The sequence below is a fragment of the Panthera pardus genome, unplaced genomic scaffold, assembly GCF_024362965.1.
Source record: "Panthera pardus isolate Hobbes unplaced genomic scaffold, ASM2436296v1 HiC_scaffold_22, whole genome shotgun sequence".
Classification (NCBI taxonomy): Eukaryota; Metazoa; Chordata; class Mammalia; order Carnivora; family Felidae; genus Panthera; species Panthera pardus.
The window spans coordinates 23,921,657-23,949,170 of NW_026526788.1; the positions used below are offsets into that span (position 1 = coordinate 23,921,657).

Below are 27,514 nucleotides of genomic sequence, written 5' to 3' on the forward strand. Positions count from 1 at the left end.
TCAGAAGGATTCTTTGCATTTTGAGCAGAGTTTCTTTACAAACTGAAAGTGCTCCTAAATTTGTTTGTAACTTCCTGAAGCAGAGACTTCAGGATCCCTCTCAAATAAAGACAGACCCTCTCTCTGGGGCGCCTGGGTGGCTCAGTCGGTTAAGCGGCCGACTTCAGCTCAGGTCATGATCTTGCGGTCTGTGAGTTCGAGCCCCGCATCAGGCTCTGTGCTGACAGCTCAGAGCCTGGAGCCTGTTTCAGATTCTGTGTCTCCCTCTCTCTCTGACCCTCCCCCGTTCATGCTCTGTCTCTCTCTGTCTCAAAAATAAATAAATGTTTAAAAAAAAAAAACAAAAAAAAAACAGACCCTCTCTCAAACTATAACAGAAGGAAAACAGGAATCAATTTATTCCAAACTTCTTAGAAACAATTTTTTGCTCCCCATCTCGACTTACATTACATAGAACACAGGTGTATGCTTGATAGATAACAAAAAAAAAATTTAAATAAAATAAAATTCAGCACCAAAAAACATGACCAATTTGGTGGCAAAAGTTGTGAATTCTGAGACTCTTCAGCAAATTGGTGATTTACTGCCCACCATGCACAAGATACTCCATAGGCTTAGAATAGGGGTCACAGCTGAACAAAGAATGCTCCCTGATCTCAATTATCCATTTGGAGGATAAACAAAAGAGAATACAAATAATTTACATAAGACATAAAATGAGCTATGAGATTTTGAACAATTTATGTAACCTTACTAAGGCGGCTTACTCAGCAATACAAATAAAAGTTCATATTTCATAGGAACTCCATGAGAGTTAAATGAGATAATGTGGGTCAAGAGTGTATACAGTGCTGGGGAGCAGAATAGACCATCGTCAGGTGTTAGCTTAGCTGTACTGCTCCTATAGTTATCATCACCATCTACGTGTGACTTATATGGTCATTTCAGAAAGTAAAAAGAAGAGGTTCTTCAGTTAGGAGAATTAAGGGAAGGCTGAGTGGAGGAAGTGGAACGTGAGAGTGTCTCTAGGGAGAGGAGATAGGGTTGGGGAGGAGGAGTCCATGATAAGGGGGTGTGTGAGCTGCAGCAGGGGGAAAGCCAGGTTCAGTAGGAGTGTAGGCCAGGCTCTAGTGGCTGTGGACAGGTCTGGCTGGCATGAAGAACACATAAAAGAGAGAATCAGGACAGAGGTTGAGAACAAATTTTGAAGGAAGTTTACCTTTCCACCTGAGATATTTGACTGTTACCCTGTAGGGCATTCTGAGGAAAGAAGCAATATTATGAGTTCTATTTGAGATATGTTTTTCTGGTAGGAGTGGACCAAATAGATTACAGCAGAAAGACTAATCACAAGGCTATTTTAATAGCGTGGGAAAGAGATAAAGAGGGCCTAACAAAACTCAGGGACTATAGAACACAAATGAAGGAGACATTATGGAGTAAGATCAGCAGACCTAATTTAAGAGAGAAAGTCAGACAGAGTCATCTTTTAGTAATTCATAGATTTTGAACATGGGTACAGATGTCATTAAAAAAAGTTAGGGGACACAGGAAGAGAAATCAGTTCATTAGTGTCCAGGTGAGAAGACACTTGTAACTATAGTGCCTGACTTGAAGCCTTCTACTGGCAAGAAGGCCTTGCATGGAAATTACTCTGTTTCCTCATCTGCAAAATAGGGATATCTGAGTATATTCCATAACTTCACACAAATAGCTTTACTAATTTCTAAGTCTGGGCTTCTCAGAGGCTGGAGTCTCTAGTCATGATTCACTATAGTTTGGGAAATAAATGAATCACCCCCTGTGAGCCTATTTATATCTCTTACTAGTTAGCCAGGAAGCCTTATACAGACTGGCAAAGTCAACTATGGCCCCAACATTCTAAAAGCATCAACTTGGGAACCAGAAGGTGGGTTTCAATTCTTTGTTAAATGTCAGTTCCTTTGGAATATAAAATTCCAATAGCAGTTATTGAAACCCTATAATGTCTTGGCAACTTGGATGAAAATTATGATACTGTATCTATCAGGGCCAGTCAGAAAAACAAACCATGCTAGGTATTTTAACAGAGAGAATATAATATAGGGGTTTGGTTAAATATGTGTTGGAGGACTGAAAAAGCAAAATGAAAACACTGAACTAACACCAAGGTAATAACTGCAGGCAATTGCCACCAGCACTAAGGAGAATGAAGAGAGAAGAATGGAGTGATCAGAACCTACAAGCTTAGAGAAAGATCCCATGGGGCTGGGCTCAGACCTCCATGAAGGGAATACCACCCTGCTAGTGCTGCTCTCTGAGGAGTATACTGAGGCTGGCTCTAGAAGTGCTGGAAGAAGCTGAACCAGAACCAACTGTCATTGCTGGGTGAAGGGGAGATGCCAGCATGAGCAGCCAAATAGGAAGGAACAAGTCTCCTCTCCTGCTCCTCTCCTCTTCCCCTTATCGGAAGAACCTAACAGGAAGCCAGCTAACAAAGGGGAAATACAGTTTGCAGAGTCCCATTGTCACAGGGACTTGGAGCTGAGAACCAATAGTTGAATAATTAACACAAAGACTTTTATATAGCATGTTATTTGATAAATATCAGGTCACTGTATTTTTCTGGACAAGCAACTACAAAATATAGAAACTGATTCAGATAATAGAGCACATACTAGAAATAGTAAGCTATTCTCCCGCAAGCCTCAAAGAAAAGAAACAAGTTTTTGTTTTGTTTTGTTTTTTGGGGTTTTTTTTTGGAATGAAAGTTCTTGTCCTAGTGGAATTAGTTATACATAGAGATTGAGGTAGATAGACCCTGAGCTTGCCCCCTCCCCTGGTTTATACCCTGAATAATCGCATCTCCTGAGTGTAAGCAAGACCTGGGAATCACTTCTAGCTAATAGAGTAGGCATGGGTGAGGAGATGTCACTCCTTTAATTACGTTATGCTATGTGGATTCCATCCTAGCCAGTTACAGTGAGAAAGATTCTCCTGCCAGCCTTCAAGATGCAAACATCCACGTTGTAAATTGCTGGTGGCTTCTAGGACTTAAGGGTGGCTTCCAGCCAACAGCCAGTAAGAAAGAAGCAGGGACCACATCAGTCAACCACAAGGAAATGAATTCTTAACAAAACCTCAATGAGCTTGGAAACAGATCATCCCTCAGAGCCCCCAGGTGAGACTGCAGCCCAGGTCAACACCTGATTGCAGCCCTTCTGAGACCTTGAGCAGAGGACTCAACTAAGCTGTGCCCTGACTCCTGATGCAGGGAAACTGCGTTAGTGAATTAAACTGTGTTAATAAATGTGTGTTGTTTTAAGCCACTCGATTTGTGGTAATTTGTTACATGGCAATACAAAACTAATAAAGAGATGATCCTTATTTCTCTATATCCCAACCATATTCAACATTGACCTAATGTTTATTGAGCATTTAACATGGGCTAGGTGTTTTTAGTCTTCAAGAAGCCAGTTTAGTAGAGAAAGCAGGCAAGCAATCAGGCCTTTGGAGCCTGGCGATGTGGTCATGACGTACGTGTGCCTGAGGGGCCTCAGAGCCTGGAAGAGGGCAGGCTGACAAGAACAGGGGTCTGGGGAACCTTCAAAGGAGGAAGTCTTCATTAAAGGAAGATTAATTACTTAATTAGGAAAGGGGGCTTGAGGCAGAAGTCCAAAAAATCAAATCATTCTGGATTGCTGATCAATTTTCTCCAACTTCATACATGTAACAGAAATCAGAAATGGTTCTTCCGTAAATTGTTTTGCTTCCATTGGATTTACACTCATATTCCAGCATTCAATTGAAAATCCAGAATCCAGAAGAGGCAAAAAAAAAAAAAAATGTGCTTGAACTTAAATATGTCTCTTGGTAGAGATTAGATTAGCAATTGTTTGTCTTAATAAACCGGCACTTCCTCTTGAAACTGTGCCCAAAACAACCTTAAAAAGCTCCGATTTCACGAAACGTGTCACTTCCTCTCCACTGACGGCCCCCTTTTTCCTTCCTTCCCCTGGGTCTCACTTTTTTTTTTTTAACGTAATGCTTTCGCGTTTGAAATAATACCCCTCTTTGGCAGGCTGATATGCTATAACTCCCATTTTTCTGGGGAGGGTTTTGATCTCAGCCAAGGTCACAAAAACAACAGAGCTAAGATTCAATTCCTCACCCCAGGAGCTCTAGAAGGGCTCCATGGCAGCTTTCTTGTCATGGTCTGCACTTGGACCAGCCTCCCACCCACACCAGGACCTCTAGAGCACCTCCCTGCCTTGCCATAACTTCACCAAGCCAGTTCTTCGGGATTCACACAAGTGACTGGCTCAGCCACACTGCTCACTTTCATGATAGTCGGGGAAACTTTGGGGCAGAATGGAGACAGTGGGGACAAACCCCTCCCAGCTCACTCTGGACCTGATTACATGGCACAAAGAAGTAGAGGATGGAGCAAATGAAAGAACAGAGGGAAAGGAAAAGTGACCATGGTTGCTTCCAACCACACCTGGGGAACCAGTTGAGGGATCTCTTGAATGTTTGGGCAAAGATGTAAGTCCCGGTTGTCACTCCTATTTCGCGTCAAGTTCTCAAACATCTGCTGGTAAACCTCTTACCCATCTCAAGTCATCATGGAAGCTGCTGGGGAGGAACCCTGTCTTCTGGGAGTTCTCCAAAGTGCCATGTACTCTTCCTCCCACTAGGGCAGTATAATTAGCAACGTAAAAGCGCTGCGGGGCTACCATCTCCTTTAAGGTGGGCTATTAACTTTTCAGAGAGCATGAAGAGCTACTACTCTATTTTAAATAAAGCTAATGCCAAGGGACCCACATTCAAAGTTCTAAAACAGCAGCTACTCACCCACCACCACCCGCAGATCAAACAATTGAGTTGTTTTTTTTTTTTTTTTTAGCTTGGCCTATTATTTATTTAGAATCAGAACTGATTTCTATCTGGATGATGCAGTCATTCAAGCTGACATCTCAAAAAAGCTGACATCTCAAAAAATATACCAGGGAGGTCCTGCAACAGTGCCCTCAGTAACTGTGAACAGACTTCTCCCAAGTACAAGAGGGCTCATGCATGGCCCGGAATCACCTGCTTCTCTGTACCTTGCCAGGACCATGCTCCAGCCAGAAACGTCTCAGCTGGAGGTGTCAGAGATGGGAGCCCAGGAGGCAAGGACTCATTTCTTTTGGAGCCCTGGCCTTGGATCGGTAGCCACTGGCAGTGACTTTGAAGCTAAAATTGTGACTTAATACTTGGTCCAGTCTTCCTTTTCATTTCTGGAATGGAAATTGTGGGGAGGGAATCGGGGTGGGAAATGGATGAGTAGAGGAAAAATAAAAATAGAGCCTCTCTTTTAAAAAATACAATTAACTTAAAAATTAAAAATTAGATTAAAAAAAAAAACAGGCAGTAGGAGAAAAGTTTCCTTAAAGAACATCTTTGCTGTATGTCAATTAGTGAGCCTGTTCTCGCGGTAGGTTTTCTCTGCCGCCTCAGAGCCAAATCTTCAGCCTCCCACACAGATCTGTGAAACCAATTGTCTTCCCCAAACATGTGGTAACCACAGAGAAGTGAAATTAATAAAACTGCTCCAAAAGATGATTTCTAAAGATGACATTCCTACTCTAGTTTTAGGCTTTCTTTCCTGCAGCCAAGTAGGGGCCTGAAGGGGGAGTAGGAGTGGTTTGGTAGGGATCTGGGGCCTTTTCTTTTTAAGAGTTTTTAGTTTAACATAGTTGTTTTTTATTGGGGGTTTGGGGAGGCAGAGTGGGTGGAAGGCAAAAGACCCCAAAGCCAGCAGTTATGAACAGATCCAGAGAGGCCTGTCACTCCTGACAAACATGCATGTCAAAGCCAAGGGGGGTTGAGGCCTGCGCTCAACACCCCCACAAGCCCCCTCTGTTTGCTTCTCCCATCCCCCACCCCTTGGTTGAAGACTACCACTGAGGGCATCATGGACGACATACCCAACCTGCCACTGCATGAGGAAGGCCCGGCTCAGCCCCAGTCCTAACAATGCCAGGAAGACAAGCAAAGGCCATCAGTCTCCATTACGAAGACAGTATTTTCCTCCCATATTATCCCGTCTGTCATGTCTTCCTTGGACTCCAAAGCATCACTGTCTCATACATCATCATCATTTTCTCCCCACAAAGATGGAAAACCCCGGGGGTGGGGTACTTTTTGCCTCCCATCCAGCCCTGGATGGCCAAGGGCCTTCCCGGAGTGACAGAAGCAATGCTCAGCTACCAGGGGAGACATTTGCATTCCAATTAGGCCCAGGACTTTGAAGAATGGGGGAGGACAGCCAGTTTGTAAATCTGAAGTTTAAATAAACTTCCACAATCTCTGGAGGCTGGGAGAGGGCTCCGATGACACTAGCAGGGAGGCAGAGGGAAAAAAAACCCAAATCAGAAGAGCTCATGGAATATGGATACACCGAGTCTTGACAGAGCAAAGACACATTGTCTCTGAGAATTGGAATATGTATTAATAGTTGTATTTAATTAAACACGGGGTGTACTATTTTATTAAATTCTCACAACAGTCTTGTTTTACATTTACAGGACATTTTTTTAAGGGATAAAATTTAGGCCTAGAGGATCAGCCAAAAGTAGAAGAAACCTATTTGTCTGATTCTAGATTTTGACACTGCAGTGTTACTAATTGGTCAGCTATGGAACACTCCAGAACTTGTGCCTATTTCCTAACTAATAATATTAATAGTTACTATTCATTGAGTCCTACTATGTGTCAGGCATTGTTCTAAACATTTTGTGTGCATATTTTCATTTAATCTGCACCTTGAGAGAGAGATGTCATTACCATCATTATCTAGGGTTTAGAGAAATCAAGTAACTCACCAGGTCCCCCACTAGCAGTTGCTGGAATTAGGATTCAGACTCAGACTCTAGTGTCGATATAGAGCCAACATAAATACTGATTTGCTGTCCAGTAGTCTGGACTATCACAGTAGAAGGAAACAACCATGAAGCATAGGAGCATTCATTAATGGATTCCTCACCAGTGTTAATCTGGATGAAATCAGTTGAAAATGAACCTCAAGGCAAGTCTCAAAGGAGAAAACGTGGCACCAGAGTGAGTGAGAAAGACCCAGGCCTTTCCTTGGTTTTGAGAGGGAAAGCTTATCAGCTGATGGTGAGTATGAGTTTGGTTTTCTTGGTGTCAGCTTGTAGAGCCAGAGCTTGGTCTTCGCCAACGGGCAGAGAGAGGAGCACCTGGGACTGCCTGCCTGGTGACAAACCAGCGTGTAGGGGTCTGGTTCCTAGGCCTGCCAGTAGGGCAGGGCAGCGCACCCTTTAAGCCCTGTCTCTGCTTGCACTAGCTTGTCCTGGGCTCCTAAAAGTTTGAACTGAGTAATTCTACCACGTGGATTTCAACCCACTTGCTTAGAAAAGGGCTGCTATCATGCCCAGTTTGAGCTGGGTTGAGCTCAAAATGGTTGTAAGAGACCCTGTGATTTCCTACCTGTCAGTCATCCCCTTTCTTTCTGTTAATAGAACCCGGATCTTGTTCAGCTAACCCTCCTCCTCACAGTCCAGTGTTTCACTATACCCATATGGTAACTCCATTCCCCTTGACAGTGAGCAACTAAAGAATGGACAAATGACATAATTGCAGCCAATCAGGTGCAAAGGGATGTATGCAGGAGGGCTCTAGAAAGGTTTCTGCACTGAATTAAAAAAGAGAGAGAGACACACACACACAAAGTAATAATGTGATGACCAGAACTACAACAGCCATGTTGCTACCTCAGGCTACCACCCTGAAAAGGAGAGTCTAGAATGATGGAAAGAACTTGAGTCCTTGAAGGCACTGTTAAGTCACCAAATCAACCAACCCCAGAGCTCTCCTACCTTGGAGTTTTGATTATGTAAGATATATATTTTTCATCATGTATATCAATAGAGTATCCTGCAGGAAACACTGGTAAAATGAGATTAAATAAGATAGTCCACACTAAGCACTTCTGACAGTGCCTGCCAGGTAGGAAATTTTAGCTATGATTATATCCTTCATATGTGTTTAAATTCCCAGCTCTGTCTTCTCTCTTGCCCTTTGAGTAAAGAGGCAAATAATGAAGGTAACTGGTCTATGTAATCCATTTCAGGTCTTCAGGAAGTCTCAGAAATATTCAACCTAAAACATGTATGTTGAACTATAGCAACAGTCTGAACAGAATCTATGTAAAGCAAAGGAGTATAGAGGTTTGAGCTAAGACTACCACCTTATCTCACCTGACTACAAAATCATAAAAACCCACAATAAAGGGATATAGTTTAGAGATTTACTGTGAATTTCCTGGTCATTAACTGAATCAAAACTGAAAGTAGTGTCTCTCCTCTTCCTTGTAAACTGCACACTTTATGAAGAAAAAGCAATATTCCCAGCCAACATGTGCCTGTTATGTAATAAATACATATTAGAGATTCTTTGAAAAGGGTGTGATTTATAGTTGGATCCTGCCAGCTACTTTGAAAGCATACCATTTTTCATGTAAAGCTAATTAGAGGATTCTTAATTGGCAAATCTTCCATTCAATAGACAGACAATGAAGATTTTTCACAACAATTGTAATATTTAGTTCTCTTTTTCTCATTTTAACAAAGCAAACTAGAAAGATACCATTTATAAAAATCTCTGTTCGGGTCGCCTGGGTGGCTCAGTCGGTTGGGTGTCCGACTTCGGCTCAGGTCATGATCTCACGGTCCATGAGTTCGAGCCCCGCGTCGGGCTCTGGGCTGATGGCTCAGAGCCTGGAGCCTGCTTCCGATTCTGTGTCTCCCTCTCTCTCTGCCCCTCCCCCGTTCATGCTCTGTCTCTCTCTGTCTCAAAAATAAATAAAACGTTAAAAAAATTTTTTTTTTAAATCTCTGTTCAAGGCTTGCAAAGCTTATAACCTGGGAAATGGTCAGGGAGAAGTGAGATATGTGGGCCTTCCCACCCTTGACTTTGACTTGCTTTGGGATCTGGAGCAACTCATGTCCTTTCTAGTCTTTTTTCCCACCTATGAAATGGGGATGTTAAATCCAATGGGTGTCACCCAACCTCAGCATTTTGGAACACATAATTCTTTAGGTGTTTGTAAGCGTGCCTGACATTTACCCACTAGACACCAGTAGCACCCCCATCCCCAGTCCACCCCAGTTAGGACCATCAAATATATCTTCAGACATTGCCAAATGTCCCCTGCGGTGGGGAGGCAAAATCACCCCAGCTGAGAACAACTGAATTAGATCAGGGGTAATAAATGCAGACAAAGGTCAAGCTATTATACAAATGAGAGAACTAGGCTAGATTAAAGAAAGGCAAATTTGAGAACATGTATCCAATCAAAAGGGGAGAATACTCTTCACCTCCAGTGGACACTCACCATATGTTACAACTGTTCAAGAGAGGGCATGAATCCCATGATTCCGTGAAATCGCTTGACTTTTTTTTTTTTTTTTTTAATGTTGGCAATTCCTTCCTTGTAGCAGTTAGGAAAGTAGGTTCTGGAACTATGCTGTCTGAGTTCAGACCCCAGGTTTACCTCTTACTGATTCCAATATTTGGCAAGTTCCTTAAAATCACTAGTTCTTGGTTTTATCACCTGTAAAATAAAGACAATAATAATACTCATAAAATAATTGTCAGGATTAAATAACACAACATATGTGAAGGGATAAGAGCTTATTACATATTAACCATAATTATTCCTAAGATATAAAAATACCACCTGGGTGGCTCAGTCGGTTAAGCGGCTGAGTCTTGATTTCAGCTCAGGTCATGACCTCATGGTTCATGAGACTGAGCCCCTCAATGGGCTCCACACTAACAGCAGAGAGCCTGTTTGGGATTTTCTCTCTCTCCCTCTTTCTCTGCCCCTCTCCCACTCTTACTCTCTCTCTCCCTCTCTCTCTTTCCTTCTCTCTCTCTCAAAATAAATAAAAACTATTGAGAGGATCATATGGTTCTTGTCCTTTCTTTTATTGATATGATGAATCATGTTAATTTTTTTGCAGATATTGAACCAGCCCTGCATCCCAGGTATAAATCCCACTTGGTCGCAGTGAATAATTTTTTTAATGTATTACTGGATCAGGTTGGCTAATACCTTGTTGAGGATTTTTGCATCCATGTTCACCAGGGAAATTGGTCTATAGTTCTCCTTTTTAGTGGGGTCTCTGGTTTTGGAATCAAGGTAATGCTGGCTTCATAGAAAGAATTTGGAAGTTTTCCTTCCATTTCTATTTTTTGGAACAGTTTCAAGAGAATAGGTGTTAACTCTTCCTTAAATGTTTGGTAGAATTCCCCTGGAAAGCCATCTGGCCCTGGACTCTTGTTTTTTGGCAGATTTTTGTATTACTCTGACTGTTGGGAATAACTATGTTGGCAGCCAAGTTACCATGCTTGATACAATGGCTATTTTCTAAAGCAATTAAAATAAAGGTGTAACAATTTGGTATATCAAATAAATAAATAAATAAATAAATAAATAAATAAATAAATAAAACTAAATAAAAATAACTTTAAAAAATACTATAAACTAAACTAAATATAGCTATAAGTCAGATTCAGCCTAAAGGCTACAGGTTTACAACTCTGAACTACAGGATTCCAAGGATTTCTTCAGGTTCCCTAAAGTTTTATGATTTCATTTCATGGAAGCAAGGATACCGATTAGCTTCTGATTATCTATAGACTCTAGGTGAGGAGATGGAGCTCTGACACTAGCAAAGATCAGGTAGTCAGAACAGAATTCTAATTAAATGGCAAAACATATGTTCTTGGAGATCAGAAAGAGGTTGAAGAGCCATCTACATTTCTCATTTAAGAAAAGATTGGGTTTTGTTTCTCTTTTTAAAAAATGTACACAAAGGAGAAGAGCATCAAATTTGGAAACTGACATCCTCAACAGTATCCTCTTAACAGATGCCTTGACAATACAATGAGTTCTTGCCTACTTTCTAGCTAAAACAAATTGACAATTATAAGTTGGTATCATTAGCTCAATCGCTTTTCAGTGAGATAGCTGATAGAGGCAATAATAGATTGGCTTCTCCATCCTTATCCTCCCACTGGAAAACAACATATCCACTCCTGATCAATACTTTGATCTGGAGTTACTTATAATGCTGTCAGACATGAGTGTCTGCTTCACTCCAGGGTGAAGAAATAAGATAGTTTTGTAAAATTTAGGCCAGACATTACATTGTCTTGGGTGAGCTGTTCTTCTGGTCTAGAGCCACATAACCAAATCAGCACTGTAGAGGATTACAGAAAGTAAAGGGGCAGTTGCCTTTAATAATAATAATAATAATAATAATAATAATAATAATAATGTGCCACTGCCTTTATTAAAACTATGTCAGGGAGACATGGAGTAGAATGAACTCATGGTAGCCCATGTATTTGAACAACATCTCGGGAAAATGATTTGAGAACGTGCCTTAAATGCTTTAAAATAAAAGCTTTAACCATTTGATCCACAATTAACCTCCCAGGAATCTGTCACAAGGAAATTAAGAACCTAGAATCAAAATGTATGCATAGAGATGTTCCACATAATGTTATTTATAATAGAAAAAGTAGGTACCAAACCAAATGACCAGTATTAGAAAAATGCAAAATTTATTAATGAATAGCCCTATGATGAACTATTATGCAATTAATTAGAAATGGTGTTTCAAGGAATATTTCACTTCATGAGAACATTCTTAATATATAATGCTATGCCAAAAAAAGTGACAAAAAATTGGATATGCAATGTGATGCCAATTGTGTGTTTGTGTGTGTGTATAGTACGTCAAAATGTGAACTCTAGTTATTTTTAGGTGGAATTATAAGTAATCTTTATTTCTATTTATAAACTTCTCTGCATTTTCTAAATTCTTTGATGGACCTCAGGTTGCCACATGCAGTTATGCAGTTGTGCACTGAAGAAGGGAACCAAGCCCACAGAGCACTCCATGTCATGGACCCATGCACTACCTCTGTTCAGAGAGGATGACTTTTAATTTAAATTTTTTTTAAGTATATTTATTTATTTTGAGAGAGAGAGAGAGTAAGAATGAGAGGGAGAGGGGCAGAGAGAGAGGGAGAGAGAGAATATCCCAAGCAGGCTCCACACTGTCAGTGCAGAGTCCAGTCCAACACGCGGCTTGATCTCACGAACTGTGAGATCGTGACCTGGGCTGAGATCAAGAGTCAGACGCTTAACCAACTGAGCCCCCTCAGATACCCTGAGAGGATGACTTTTTAAACTCATACAATGGCACCATGAAGGATACTGTTCCATAATTATATTTTTATGGTCAGAAAAAAATGTAATATAAAAAATGAATAATACCATCAATACCAGGGGTGGATAAGAGTCTATGTGAAGCTTGAGGCTTATATAGTTTAGGAGGCCTCTTTGTAAAAAGAATATAAACTTTTAATTATAAAATCAGTGACTGATGTGTATTTCAATTTAGAATGAGAAAATAAGTCACACACACACATACACACACACACACACACACACACACACACACACACACAAATCCTGGAGCTTTAGAGATTAGTTTTTTTCTCTTGTAACTTAGCAGAAATGCTTATATGGAAGTGCTCTCAGGTTTCAGTCTGGCTCCCCTGCCCATGAACACTCTACAACCCTCAGCAACAACTCAGCTGTCTTGGGGGTCCACTCAAGTGAAAGACCCTGGATGAAGCTTGTGTTTCACTTGCGCCATAGTAAATCTGGCTCTGATCTTTAGAGAAAGAAAAAGCAGATAAACTCAGAGCCAGATACTATTTTCACAAGTAAATTTACATAACTAACATGGCTCCAAATCAAACAATCTAAAAAGTAACTTAAGTACCCAACACTACAAAATTTAGCAAGGGCATTTGATAAATGCCCATTAATGTTTATTAACATTTGCGAAGTTTTCTGCTTTAGCCACCTTATGTTTAATATTAATTCATTTTTTAAAGTTTTATAATTTTAAAAAAGTTAATCTCAAGGTCCTCTGCCATACCTAGAGCTCTCCATGGGCAGGAGAGCTAAGAAAAAAATCTTTGGGAGTCCACAACAGCTTCTTAAGGCAGAGAAATGGTATAGGATTCAGAGCAGGTCTGTCCCTAATGAGCCACAGAGAATATTGAACTAAGTTCCTATCACATAAAGGTAACAGCAAAAGAGTGCTCCTTCAGTTAAAACAAAACAAAACAAAACTAAAGCCCAAACAACAATCAGAACAGACTTTCATATACATACTACCAGTCAAAACCCAATTGCCAGAGTATCATCTAGATCAGTGGTTTTGCAACAATTTTAGAAAGCGAATTTTTTGAACCAAAACTTAAGCTGAACTCTAATATATAAATGAATAAGTATTTTTAATGTTACCCAAAATGTATAAAAACACCTAGAACTACAACTGTCTTCAACATGTCATTACAACATGGCATGCTATGTGTTCATAACTCAACTGACAAACTATTTTAAAGTTGACAATGGCATTTGCAGGCTACCCAATTTTACATGTTGTACATAATGCCCAAATCGCCAAAAAAAGACCAGTACAGAGTTATAATGTTCTTATTCAGTGACATCCATATAAGATATTCAAATTTATGCACAGAATGGGGAAAAACACCGTAAATAAGATTGGAAGACAAATTATATAGTCTGGAGGGAAATATTCACACACATATAACAGATTGTATATATATAATTGGGATTCCAGAAAGAGAAAAAAAAGAAAGGGACTGAAGAAGTATTTGAAGAGATAATGGCTGAAATTTTTTCAAAATTGTTGAAAGATATAAACCCACAGATACAAGATCAGCAAACCCCAAACAATCTAAAAACAACAACAACAAAAAATCCACACTTAGGCACATTATAGTCAAACAGTTGAAAATAAACAACAAACCAAATCAGAAAATCTTGAAAGCAAATGGAGGCTTCAAAAGGTGGGATGAGGCACATATTTTATATAAGGAAAGAATAATAAGGATGAGAACTAGCTTCTCATCAAAAATAGTGGCCAGAAGACAATGGCATGACATCTCTAAGTACTAAAAGAAAAAACCTGCCAACTCTGAAATTCTATACCCAATGAATACATCTTTCAAAACTGGAGATGAAATAAAAACATTCTTAGACAAAAGTTGAAAGAATTTTTCTCCACAGACCGTACCACATGAAATGCAAAGAGAAGTTTTTTTGTTTTGGGGTTTTTTTTATTAATTTTTTTCATTAATGCTTTTTATTTATTTTTGAGAGGAAGAGAGAGACAGAGTGTGAGTGGGGGAAGGGCAGAGAGAGAGAGGGAGACACAGAATCTGAAGCAGGCTCCAGGCTCTGAGCTGTCAGCACAGAGCCTGACACAGGGCTTGAACTCACGAACCGTGAGATCATGACCTGAGCTGAAGTCGATGCTTAACTGACTGAGCCACCCAGGTGCCCCGGTTTTTTTTTTTTTTAAGTAGACTTCACATCAGCATGGAGCCCAGTGCAGAGCCTGAACTCGTGACCCTGAGATCAAGGCCTGAGCTGAGATCAAGAGTCCAATGTTCAACTGACTGAGCCACCCAGGAGCCCCAACAAAGACAAGTTCTGCAGGCTGAACAGAAATTGTACCAGATGAAAACCTGGCTGTGCAAGAAGGAATTAAGCACTCCAGAAAGGAAAATATGTCAGTATACCCAATATTATTTTGAACGTTTTCATATATGTGCATTATGTCTAAATTTCCTTAAAATAATTTTAATCATTTACCATAAAAATAACAATGCATCGTGGGGTGTATAGAATAGGCATAAGTACAATGAAATGACAAGAACAAGAGCACACAAGACTAAAGGATGATACTTGGGAAGTTTACTGTTCTGAGAATAGAGAGAATGGAAGACAGGCAATGTTTGAGGAAATTATCACCAAGAAACTGCCAGAACCAAAAAAAAAAAAAAAAAAAAAAAAAAAGATAAGCATCCTCAGATCGAATGAGTGCCACTACTCATATACACAACAAAATTTTTAAATCAGTCTCTAGACATCATAGTGAAATTTCAGAAACTCAAGAACACATATAAAATACTGAAAGAAAACTATGCTTTAAGAAAGAAAACAAATATCTTCAGAGATTCAAATCTCAGAAGATTTAGCATTCACTGGTGATCTTCTAAAGGAATACTCCAGAATGTACTCCAACAGAGAAACAAATGAACATAGTAGGAAGGAGTAGGAGATAAGAAACATTTATTTATTTTTAAGTTTATTTATTTATTTTGAGAAAGAGAGAAAGTGAGAGTAGGGGAGGAGTAGAGAGAGACAGAGAGAGAGAGGGAGAGAAGGAGAGAGAGAGGATCCCAAGCAGGCTCCATGCTGACAGCGCAGAGCCTGATGTGGGGCTTGAACTCGTGAACCGTGAGATCATGACCTGAGCTGAAATCAGATGCTTAAACCAACTGAGCCACCCAGGCGCCCCAAGAAACATTTATAAGCAAAGAATACAATGAATGGATTAGTTCTAAATAAGTATTTATTTAAAAGGACAGTCAGAGCGATTTAGAAGTAACATTCTGGATCATATGAACATTGAAAGCAGAGGAAGCACAAAGAGAAGTAAATGTTCTTGTCTTGACCTAGAGAGGGACACAGACTGATTATAACTCTTGTCTTTATTACAAAAATATATTCATGGATATGTAACAAAAACTACAATGTTAAAAAAAACCCTTAACCAATAAAAGAATAGAAATGGAACATATAATTTTAAACCAACAGAAGGGAAAAATGGAACAAAGAGCACTTCCTAACTTTATGTTTTTAACAGCACAGAAAATTGCATAGAAGGATAATACCAAACTTACCTGTGTGTTTCTATGTGTGTATGTTTCTGTGTAAACACTATGTGCATCTGTGTGTATATTTGGTATGAGTCTCTGTGTGTATATCTGGTGTGTGTCTATGTGTATAATCTTGTGTGTGTGTGGATGTAAATATTATTATATACCATTTTTCTTCACAAAAATAAGATCCCACTGTACTGTTTTTTTCCTTTTCTACCTAGCATGCCATAAATGTTATAGGCAACCTAGCAATCAACAGCCCTGAGGGCAACAAAGCCAGGAAGCTCGATCATCTCGGGACCCATGGCTCACTATGAATGGTCCTGGAAAAAATGGTGGGAACTGGGAGACTTGATTCATTTTCCCTAAGGAACAACATTGTAGGTGGGCTTCGAAAATTGAGTGCAAATCCAGAGCTGAAATACCAATAGTTCTAGTCCTGAGTGCTCCCATGGGGAGAAGAGGAAAAGAAGGCGGCTCAAATTCCCAAATCTTGATCAGCTGAGCAGTATAGTGGTTCAGAGTATTTCCTCCAGAGACAGGCTGCTTGGGTTCAAGTGCTTACTAGCTGTATGACTGTGGGCAAGTCACTTAATCTTTCTTTGCCTCTGTTTTGTCGTCTATAAAATGGAGATCATAATGAGGCCTCCCTAATAGGGGTGTGGTGAGAATTAAATGAGCCAGTATATATCAATCACTCAAATGATGCCTGCCTCATAAATAGCATTCTGTAATTGTTGTGATATCTAGGATTCCAGGGAAATAGACAGAGGTATGAATGGAGCAGAACCAGCCATGGGCTAATGTTTGCTGGGGTTGAGTGATGGGCACATAGGGCTCTACTTCTAGGATACGTTCACATTCTCTATAATAAAAATGCTTTGTAAAAAAAACACTCTATAAATATTAGCTGCTGTGATAGAAAGTGCCAAAAAGAAATGTATCTTCACTTCGGTCACAATTGTGCTACAATGAGAAACACAAGGTGTCTGTATACAAAGCGGCTGTTAGACAAAGGTATGTCATCAACGATGTCATTGATGTCATCAATTCTTGCTATGTGATGTGACCTTAGAGGCTTTATCAAGGTGCTGACCCTCCTGCCCCTCCTCCAACCCCTAAAATTTGTCTCTCAGGAAGCCTCATGGATGCCTGAAATATTCCCATGAAAACCCCAGCTTAAGTTTTTATAACCTAGTCAAAAAGGTGGGGGTGGGGGTAGGGAGAAGGGTGTGAGGGAACAGAAATAAATAGTTAAAGCAAAGCTGCTGTCACTGTCCTCATAAAACACTCTTACATGTGTATTCTCTTCAGAGATAATATTTTGATGAGAATAAAAGAGCCAGAATATAAGAAGGCAAAAGAGAGGTAGGGAGGCAGGAAGGGAGGAGGACCCAGATGGAGAAGCAGACCTCTGTGTCCAAACAGACTTTGTGTCAACCCTGAAGGAAGCCCAAGAAATTGCTGCAGGACAGAGGAAAAGAACCTTCTTAGTCTTGTTACTCAAATTATGGTCTCTAGGCCTGCAGCTCCAGTATCACCTGGAAATTTGTAGGACACACAGAAACTCAGCCTCACCCTAGACCTACTGAACCAGACTATTTTTACAAGGTTCCAGGTAATTCTCATGCACATGAAATTGTGAGAACTAACCCAAGACCTAGATATGCTGGCCCTTAGCAAATGTCTGGATAAATGGCTTTTCTGAACAGATGGAGGAGAACAGTGCCAGCTTTGCTTTTATTCAGCAACCTTGCATTCATTCTGTATCCACAGGGTGTATAGAATTATGTAATGCTGTGGTTCTTTGGTTCTTAGCCATTGGTATAAGTTAGAATCACCTGGGGTACTACTAACAATAGTTGTCCAGGTCCCATCCTCAGAAATTCTGATTCAATTGTTCTGGGAGGGACTCAGTCTAAAATGGTAGCAGCTGACTTTGTTTTTTGGCAAGATACTTTGTACCAAGTAATAGGACTCCTGGTGAGGATCCATGGATGAGCCATTGAGCCTACCTACCCTCGCTGAAGACAAAGGCAGTGAAGATGCCAGGAGTCAATGCCATAGAAGAAGGAAAAATTTATCCCAACCCTGTATTGTCTTTTTCCTTTTACAGATGCCCCAGAATCTATGAACCTCTTGCTGGTTAGTGTGTGTGGTTGGATGGGAAGGAGGCTGATGTATCTGTGATGGATTTTATAGGGTTTGACATTTCTCCAAATAGATTAACCTGTTGCTTGAGTCATGACCCCTTTGGAGATACGTTTCCTCTTTTTCTCCTCTTCCTCCTTCCCCCAACACACACATGCAATGGGGGTCAAAAATTGTCATATAGAACCTGGGTGGCCTCAAATTCTGCTGAATCTCGTTTCTTTGGCTTCTTGACCTTAGGGAGGTTAAGCAGAGCAAAGCTGTCAATCAGCCTTGAAGCTGGACTTTACATGGCTATTCCTGAACCAACCACCAATGTGTAGATTCTAGTCAACCCCTTTCTGGTTGGGAATCACTTACTTCTGAACCACCCCATTAATAAGGAGGTGCCCATTAGCATAATTGGTCCAGTTGCATCCCTCAGTCTCCACTACCAGAAAATTTAATACAGTAATTGTGTCCTCTGCCTCTCTGTCTTTAACTTTGTTTAATTAAAATTATGCCCCATTGCAAGGTAAAGGCAATGGGAAGGTAAGACTTGGGCCATGGCCTATCTGGGCATTGTTTTCTCATTAAAAACTTTCAGCAAAACTTAAATGTCTTCACAATAACTCAGAATTCATCAAGGCAATTCAGGCTCTCAATTCCCTTTCCTTTGTCTTCAAGTGTCTCATTCAGGGATAAGAGAAATGGGAAAATGAAGGATTCATGAATAACCAAAGCTAAATCCAAGTGAAGAAGAAGTGAATTAATACATGAAAAGCACAGCTTGTGATGAAGGAAAGGGTGTAGGTGAAATTAGTTCTGACTTCCAAATGCTTCGATCAGTGTGAGCATTTAAAACTTCTAAGGGCAGGAAATGCCTATGCTGAGGTGGTGCTATGGAAAGGAGAGGTGTCATTAAACTCCAGGCTGCCTGTCAGAGATGCTCCAGTCTCCTAACTTGCGACACATCTGTGGAGTTTTTGCAGGAGAGCAGGCTGTCACGTTCAGGAAGAGACGGCACCCTCAAACTAACTCCTCCTCCCTTTGATGCCTGTAGAACTTGGCCATTAAAATCTGCCTTGGGCTAAAACTCAGCAGGCAAGTTTCCAGTCCAGGAACAGCTTTGACAAAATTTTAATAAAATTAGAACCAGATTGGCATTGGGGGATTTGAGTAGGAGAAAAGTGGATCTATATATGTAGATTGACATGAGAACGGCCAGACTCTCACTGTGGAATGCCACATAGCAGTAACTCTTGGCCTGCTGGCATTCAGCACACAACTACTAGTGTCCTTGATCCATGAATTTTCTTAGACATTGTTAAGGCATTTAAAAGGCCCTATGCTTAAAACAACAACAACAACAACAACAACAACAACAACAACAACTATGTTTGGGCAAAGTTCACTCACTTCAGTATTGTTCTGTACTAGCTGGCTAAAAAAGATGAAAGCTTTAAGAAGAACAAAAGTATCTCAAGTCATTTGAGGCATGTGGTTAAGTTTTGTTGTATATCGATAGAATAATTGCATTGCTTGAAAATGCAAAAGTATTTTCTTTTGAAAACTTAATTTTGTAATATCAGCCTTTCTATAGGATTCTTGGTCCTTGAAGCAAAGAAGATTGGCTTACTTCTGGATATGGGCAGCACACATACCTCTATGTTTATTGTAAGGGATGTAATAATGGCTGCATTTCACTCAAAAACAGAAAGAAAGATCAGAGAACTTCAAAATATGTATTCAATCCATTCCATTCCTTTTGCCATTCTCTTTCCACATGTCTACACCACACAAGGGAACTGCAAGTTACAGTCCTGTCCCTTGCCATTTGTTAGGAACTGTAACTACTCATAGTGACAGAATCTTGCCATCACTTTGACTTCTGTCGTACATACTCAGTATGTTACCAACACTTTACAGAGAAACACTGGAAGATTTTTCTCTAACACTTAGCCTTGTCTAAGTTTATTAAATAGAAAAGCAACCACTTCGCATACACAGTAAGGACCCTCCAAGTTATTTTTCAAGTATACCTTATAGATGTATTATGCCAGCAAAGACTGAAAGATCCCCACTAAAATGCCTCATCTGTATCCTGTTCTCCTTGGTCCAATTGCTCATTTCATGAAAGTCAAAGAGAAGACCATGTTCTAAGAATGCTATGTAAATTCTCTAAAATTAGTGTGAGACTATTTTCACCCTGCCCACCCCTACTCTACTGATGCTAAAGAAGAAGAAGAAGAAGAAGAAGAAGAAGAAGAAGAAGAAGAAGAAGAAGAAAAAGAAGAAGAAGAAGAAGAAGAAGAAGAAGAAGAAGAAGAAGAAGAAGAAGAAGAAGGAGAAATACAAATCCGAGACTATAAATAGTTGGCTCCCATGGATGCCTGTAGCCTAATACCAATGGAAAAAATACATTTGCTAAATATTCATCTTTTCATAACTAGAATCACTCTCAACCACCATTTGATCCTTTGGGGATTCAAACTGGCAATAATAACATTAAAATGGAATTCTGTTGTTGGGTTTTGTTTTGTTTTGTTTTATTTTTAACACACAAAGAAACCACTCTATGATGGTTTAATCATCTATGTTTTCTTGCTGCACTAGCAGATTGATTTTGTGTATTTATGTGCTTTTTCCCCATTTTTCCTGAGGTCATAGTTATAGGCAGTGTGTTTAACCTTTGCATGAATTCCAGTGCCAGAGCTAAATAGCAGTGAAGGCTTCCAGGACAAGTTCTCCTAAAAGCACATCCTTGCTAAGTCAGCTCTTCTCCTTAAAAATGTAACCCTTTTAAGTGCTCCTAACAGAAAATTTATGTTTAATGTTTTCTTGGGTTTCATGTCCAGGAGATCCTTTTGGATGAATGCCATAACTACTTTGGGCCAGGATCAGGAAAATCTTTATTGTGAACATTTTGAGAATGTTTCATTTCTTGGATGTATTTTCAGAGGTGACTAGTTGTTCTGCTTTGACAAAAGCCTATCAGTTGGTTGGGGTTTTTTTTCCCATTTTATTTTGGATCAGAACCCTCAAGATCTCATGTGCCCATTAGTCCCTGGCTAGGGCCAAAGATCAGATGACTTCCCACAGAGCCAAATATGGAGAAAACAAAACAAAACTCACCGGGTGGTATAGCAGGAGGAAGAAGAGGGATGTTCCACTTTCAAAACAGCTTAAACTAGACTGTATTCCCATGATGCAGGAAGAATCCCTCCCACATCATGCACATGTTTGATAGGCTATAGCAGTTAGTATTTTGCCATCAGTATGCTCAGCTCATGTCCAATAGTAGGTAATGTGTGATCCCTGATCTTACATTACCTTCAATCTAGTTGAAGAATAAGCTGCTGACACCTAAAATGACTAGTAAATTGCTGGCAAACAGGTGCTAAAATAATGTCTGAAGACTAGTTAGTAAAACATACCAAATCTGTTTTTCAAAAATGTCTCGGTTCATAATAATTCTTATGTGGCTATCGACCATAAAAATGGCATCCCTAATAATAGGCCTTGTTTCCAATTTTAATTCAAGACTTCTAACCATTGCTAATTTATCATTAACCTTCTAGTCAGTGAGATTCTGTTAGAGATTGATAGAATGATTTTTTTTAAAGATAGAATGGTGGGACCCCAAAAGATACTAGCAGCTGTCAGTAAACTGTGTTCTAGTTATTCTGACCTAGAGATGATTATTATGACTCAATAAATCTATTATTGGAATCAAAACTTTTTTTTAAGTAACTTACTGTTGTAACTGAACAAACCCCACAAATCCAAAAAGTCATGTGGCCACAGTATCACATGAGGTGGTGAAATGTCAGCCACAGACATCCACCCAAAAACACTGTAGTGTTCACTTGCACAATCAAAACAAACTTATTAAGCAGTACACTATGCCAAGCAAAGTACAGAGATGAATGAAAACAAATGGTTAAGTAATATACCAAGGAACAAATTAATAAAATTCAGTGTGATAATTACTATTAGCAAAAGAACCTAAAAGTATTACAGGAACACTTATAGGAAAGAAAAACTCTTTTTAGAAGGAATCAGAAAAGGCATCACAGAGGAGGTAACTTTTGACATGTGTCTTCAAGGATGAATAGGAACCATGAGCATAGCATGAGTAGCAGGCACAGCATATATACATACATGTAACATATATAACAACTATATTTACCATTTTGAACAAAATGAAGGTTAGAAGCTTGAGACACACATTTCCAAGAGACTGGCTTGGCATAGTTGGAAAAAAGGGCATGCGGGAGGCACGGGGCCAAGGCTAGGAAACTATATTGCAGGATTGTGAAGATTATGTACATATGGAGATATGTATATCCTGTTAAAGAGCCAGGAGGAAAACTACTAAATGCTTTTAAACAGAAGAATAATTTGAGTAAGTAAAGGATATATATAAGTAAAGGATATATAGAAGGAGAGATATGAGGTGGGCAAGGAAGGCCAATATTACAATAACCAGGGAAAAACATAATAAGAACCTAGACTATTTATATATTTGTTTTCACCATATTCTAGAGAAAAAAGGAAGTTACCATCCAAAGATACATAAATATAAGGGGCATAAAATAAATGTGGAGCCAATGAAAAATGAAAAACAAGGATCAAAAGGCTCCATTTGGGGTAGAGCCACAAATCAAGAGTTAAAAATAAATTGCTCTATATATTTGTTACTGATTGCTTAAGGGAAGTACAACTCACTCTTCTCGGTATTGACACGAGACAGGAACACAGAGCAAAAGGAGGTCTCTGTGAAGTCATGAGTAACACCCTTGATAATCTCTTTTCAACTAGCTCTCTGAAGATCTGGTTTGATACAGGGTTAGATTTCATCTTCAAGCCATCCTTCACTCCCTTTTCTGAGCTGAATTCTTAATAAAAACTGGATGTCCAAAGCGGGAAAGGGCTTCAACTAACAAGAGTCTCAAATTACTCTATGTTGCCATTAATCACAAGTCTTTTTGTCTTAGTAGATAATCAAGTTGAAGAAAGGACTGATATCTCTTCTAAAGGTTGAGGATGGCTCTTCATAAGAATGGAGAAAACATAAGAGAAAACCTTCTCTGTGGAAGTGAGTCAAGGGAGGGTATATACAAGTAAGGGAGGTCCTAATAGAAGCAGGGTAATGAGGATGGAGAAAAGAACCGATGTTTGAGAAATATTTCCAAGGCACAAATTAATAGAGCTATTCACCAGCTGGATATGAAAAATGGGGGGAAAATACAGTAGAGTTGAAGTTGCCTTCAAAGTCTTTGCTTGGACACTTGGATAAATGGTGGTGACAAAAGAAACAAAATAGGATAGAATAGGTAGGATTTCTGTAGAATCCAGTTTTGATAAAATAATATTTAAAATAAGGTGTTCTGGAAGCAGTTAGAAATAGGCATCTATAACTCTAGTGAGAGGTCTAGAATGAAATGATACACTTATATATTGCTGACCTTTTGGAAGCAGGTAGAAACCTAGTAGCATATGAAACCATCTTGGGGAAACCTAGAGAGTGAAAGACGAGAAGATGGGAGTGGAGGAAAAATAGGGTGAGAGGACCAAGGGGACTACTAAAGAAGAAACAGTGAGGGTTAGGCAGATGACAAGGAGCTATGAAAAGGGTCAAGAAAATAATTCAGAAGTTGAGAACTTCTACTAGGGAAGGGTCATATTGCAGAAGCCCAAGGAGGAAGAGGAGGAGGAAATGGCCAATTGAGCCATCCCTACAAAGGTTTCAAGGGGGATAAGGATCAAAAAACAAAATGCCACAGGGTCATCAGTAATGTTAGTTATAACAGTTTCCATCGAAGTTATCTAGAGATCAACTCTACAGGCCTGATATACGGTAGAATGCAAAAGAGTGGAGAAAGCGTGTGTGGGCTACTCATACAATAAATCTGACTGAGGAATGAGGATAAGGCAGTAACCTGAAGAAGAGGAAGACTCAAGCAAACATTTTGGTCGACAGATGTTATAAAAATAAGGTTACTCACAAATAAGTCTGTGAAATTCCCTCTTAAATTCAACTGTCTAGAATTTCTATCTTCACAAGAAAGTAGCTTTATGAGTTAGGGAAGCAGCAAGTTGCAAAAACAACAAACAAACAAAGCTAATGCGCTGGCTTCAAGGAAGAAGATTTGTTTTACATGACAAGAATTCCAGAGGTAATAGTTAGGGCTGGGGCAGTGGCTGCACAGTGGAATCAGGAACTCAGACTCTTACTATCTTTCTGTTCTGCCATTTGTCACTCATGGTTACAAGATGATTGTCGCACCTTGGGGCTGCCTATCCACTTTGCAGAAAAGAAAACAAAAAACAAGGGCAAAGAGTAAAAGGGAAATGACTATTGAGTCTGTCTCTTTTTCTCAGGAAAGGAAAAACTTTCTCAGAAACCTCACTCAATTACTTCTGCTTGTATTTCATTGGCCAGAATAGTGTCACATCGCCATCACTAGCTAGAAGTTGACTAGGTAAAAGGCAGTTATGGATAAAAGTTAGGTTATCCCTCACCATCACCCACAAAGAGTGTCTGTCACCCTAGTAAATGATGAAAAAAGTAGGTGAACAACCAAAATTAAAATGAAAAAATATATAAAATCTGCCTGAAAAAAAAAAAAAAGACAAGCGTTAATTATATGCTTCCTCCAGCTACCTACTCAATGAAGAGAGCTCCCAGAGATAGAGTTGAGGCGAGTTTGTGTTAAAAAGATCATTTTCATTGCCTTGACCCTGGCAAATGGAAGATCACTATTCCAGACCCCAGCTTTAAATCATATACAATTAGACAATGAGGCATTGTCTATTCTTGTTGCAGATACGGTTGCCACCATTGCTATTTCATGAAGATTTTATCCCCAGGCTTACTTACTATCATTGTCAACATTACTCCTTACCTAATTTTTAGTGATTTAAATATCCAAGTAGATTATCTTTCCAAGAGGCTGGACTCTTGGTTCCTTAACTTCCTTCCCTCTGATGACCTTACTCTCCACCCTAACTCAGCTTCTCTTTCTCAAGGTCAAACTTTAACCTACTCCTTACCAAAAGCCACATCACTCCCATAATCTCTATTCTAACTATGTTCTCTGTCCTCCACCTCCTATCTTTTCACCTCTCTCCCTCTAGTGCCTTGACTCTGAGAATTGTTCCACGGCACTAGAATCTACAATCTATTGGTTCTACCACCTTTTTACTGTCCACACCACCCTCACAGCCTCATTTCTTTACATAAATTCCATAATCAGTTATTCCCTTGGGTCAGCCGTCAGTTCTCTTGCTCTGTCCTCCCTTCAACTTACATGACAAAACCCAATCTTGATTGACTCTCTACCTACTTCAGGTCTGTACCCAACGAGTTTAATATGACTGAAGAAAAATATAACTTTTTGAATAGATTCATTTGAAATTCTTACTCACTAATTAGCAAGAGAGTCCTGAATGCTTCTTGGCACTCCTACTGCATTTTGCTGTTCCATTCACGTTTCCACCACACTAGACAACCATTCAACACCTTTCCTCTCTTTTCAAATTTCCAACCTCTTATCCCTATCCATTCTCATTTTTAGTTGATTATCATGCTTCTTATTTCTTGTAAAAAAAATGGTGAAAACCAAAAGAGAAATTCCATGTTTCACTGTCACTTCTCCCCATAATACTCTGCTCTTATACCTGCCTTCCCACCTGGTACTATGGGTGAACTCCACAGGTCATGTTTAAGGTCAACCCCTCTGTTCTCCCTCTAGTTGTCTACTCTAAGTTGTCTGATCTTGTCTACTCTAAGACATTGCTTCAATGATGGCCTCCAACTCACCTGAGTAATCTGTGTGATCTCTTTTTAAAATCATTTCTATCAGTGTTCAAATATGCCGAAACTTCTTCCAGCTCAAAAAAAATTGTTGGATCCTCATACCCCCTCCAGCTATCACCTAAATTTTCTGTTTCCCTTTGAAGGAAATATTGGAAAGGAGTTTCCTCTTCCCATTGTCTCCAACTTCCCTCTCCTTATTCTTTCTTGAACCTATTTCAATAGGACTTTCATTCCAGTCATTTGGCTAAAACTCTCTTCTAGGTCACCAACAACTTCCAAGTTACTAAATCCATGCTCAACTCAGGCCTCATATCACTTGACCTATCAGCAGCATGTAACAGGTAATCACTCCTCTTTGACATTTTCTTCCCTTGGGTTTAGGGACATCAAATCCTCCTAATTTCCTCCTAAGTCACTGGTTGCTCTCCTGTCTGATTCCTCTCCTCTTCGCAAATTCTAAACATTAGGTCACCCCAGGTAACCACCATCAAAACTCATCTCTTTTCCATGTGTACCACTTTGCAAGATAAAAATTCTTATCTGGTCACACAGCTTTAATTCCAGGTGTATACTGATAATTCCCAACTTTGTGTTTCCAGCCTGGACTTCCCCTCCACACTTCTAGACTTCTACCTCTAGCTGCCTATACGATATTTCCACTGGGATATCTAGTAGGCATTTCAAACAAGATATCCAAAAACGAAATCTGGTCTTCCCCATCCCTCCTCCCTGGCTCCCCTGCATACTTCCCTACCTCAAAAGAAAGCAGCAGCATCCTTCCAGTTGCTAAGGACTAAAATCTCATGATCACTTTTGACTCTGTTTCCCTCTAAGCTCATATCCAACCCATCAGCAAATCCTGTTGGCTCTACCTTTAAAATCTCTCTAGGAATTAGCCTCTCCCCACTACCTCCACTGCTACTACTCTGGTACAAGCTGCCATCATGTCTTGCCTGAATCACTGTCATAGCTTCCTAACTTATCTCCTGCCACCACCCTTGTCCATCTTTAGCCTACACTCAACATGGCAGCCAGAGTGATCATTCATTATATCTCTCAGAGGAAAAGCTGAAGTACTGCAGTAGCATCTGGAATTCTTAACCTTCTTTGTGAAGTGAATCTCTCTGGCAGACAGTTGAAGTCTATAGATTCCTTCTCAAAATAACATTTTTAAGTACGTAAAAGACATGGGGTTAAAAAAGAAACCAACCATATTGAAACACAGTGAACAAAAATTAAGTCCAAATTTGTAATATGTGAATACATGAGATTCTTTATTACCTTAAATAACAATATCTAGTAGACCCTGAGTACGAGTTTTTGCTCTGGACAATCTGGTCCCTGCTACCTCTCTGACCTCAGTTCCTACCACTCCCCCCAGTCATTTGGCTCAAGCCACCCTGGCCATTTTTTTTGGTCCATCAAGCATGCTTCTTCCCCAGAGACTTGGCATTTTCTGTTCCCCAAATATCTACATCCTGTCCCCCATTCATGTCTCTGATCAAACATCACCTTCCCAGTGATGCCTTCCCTGGCCACTATGTTTAAAATGGCAACTCTCCTCCTATACCCATACCTTGGCACAAACTTTCCTGCTATATTTTCTTCATATTTATCACCACCTAAAAGATAGGGCAGCTAGTCAAACAGATACATAATTCCCTGGTTAATTTTTTTATTGTCTTTTCACACATGCACACACACACACACACACACACACACACACAATTT

At 39.8% G+C, this 27,514-nt stretch overlaps 1 long non-coding RNA gene across 5 annotated transcripts in view; it reads right to left on the reverse strand.

The window, feature by feature from the left end:
- Window positions 1-369: 369 nt before the first annotated feature.
- Window positions 370-27,514, reverse strand: part of LOC109264308 (uncharacterized) — a 57,585-nt gene continuing 30,440 nt past the window's right edge. For all 5 annotated transcript variants that reach the window (XR_008425067.1, XR_008425065.1, XR_008425064.1 and 2 more), the window contains 2 exons: window positions 9,377-9,595; window positions 370-5,258 (listed from right to left, as the gene is read on the reverse strand). This is a non-coding gene — a long non-coding RNA (uncharacterized LOC109264308). The remainder of the gene's footprint in view (window positions 5,259-9,376; window positions 9,596-27,514) is intronic.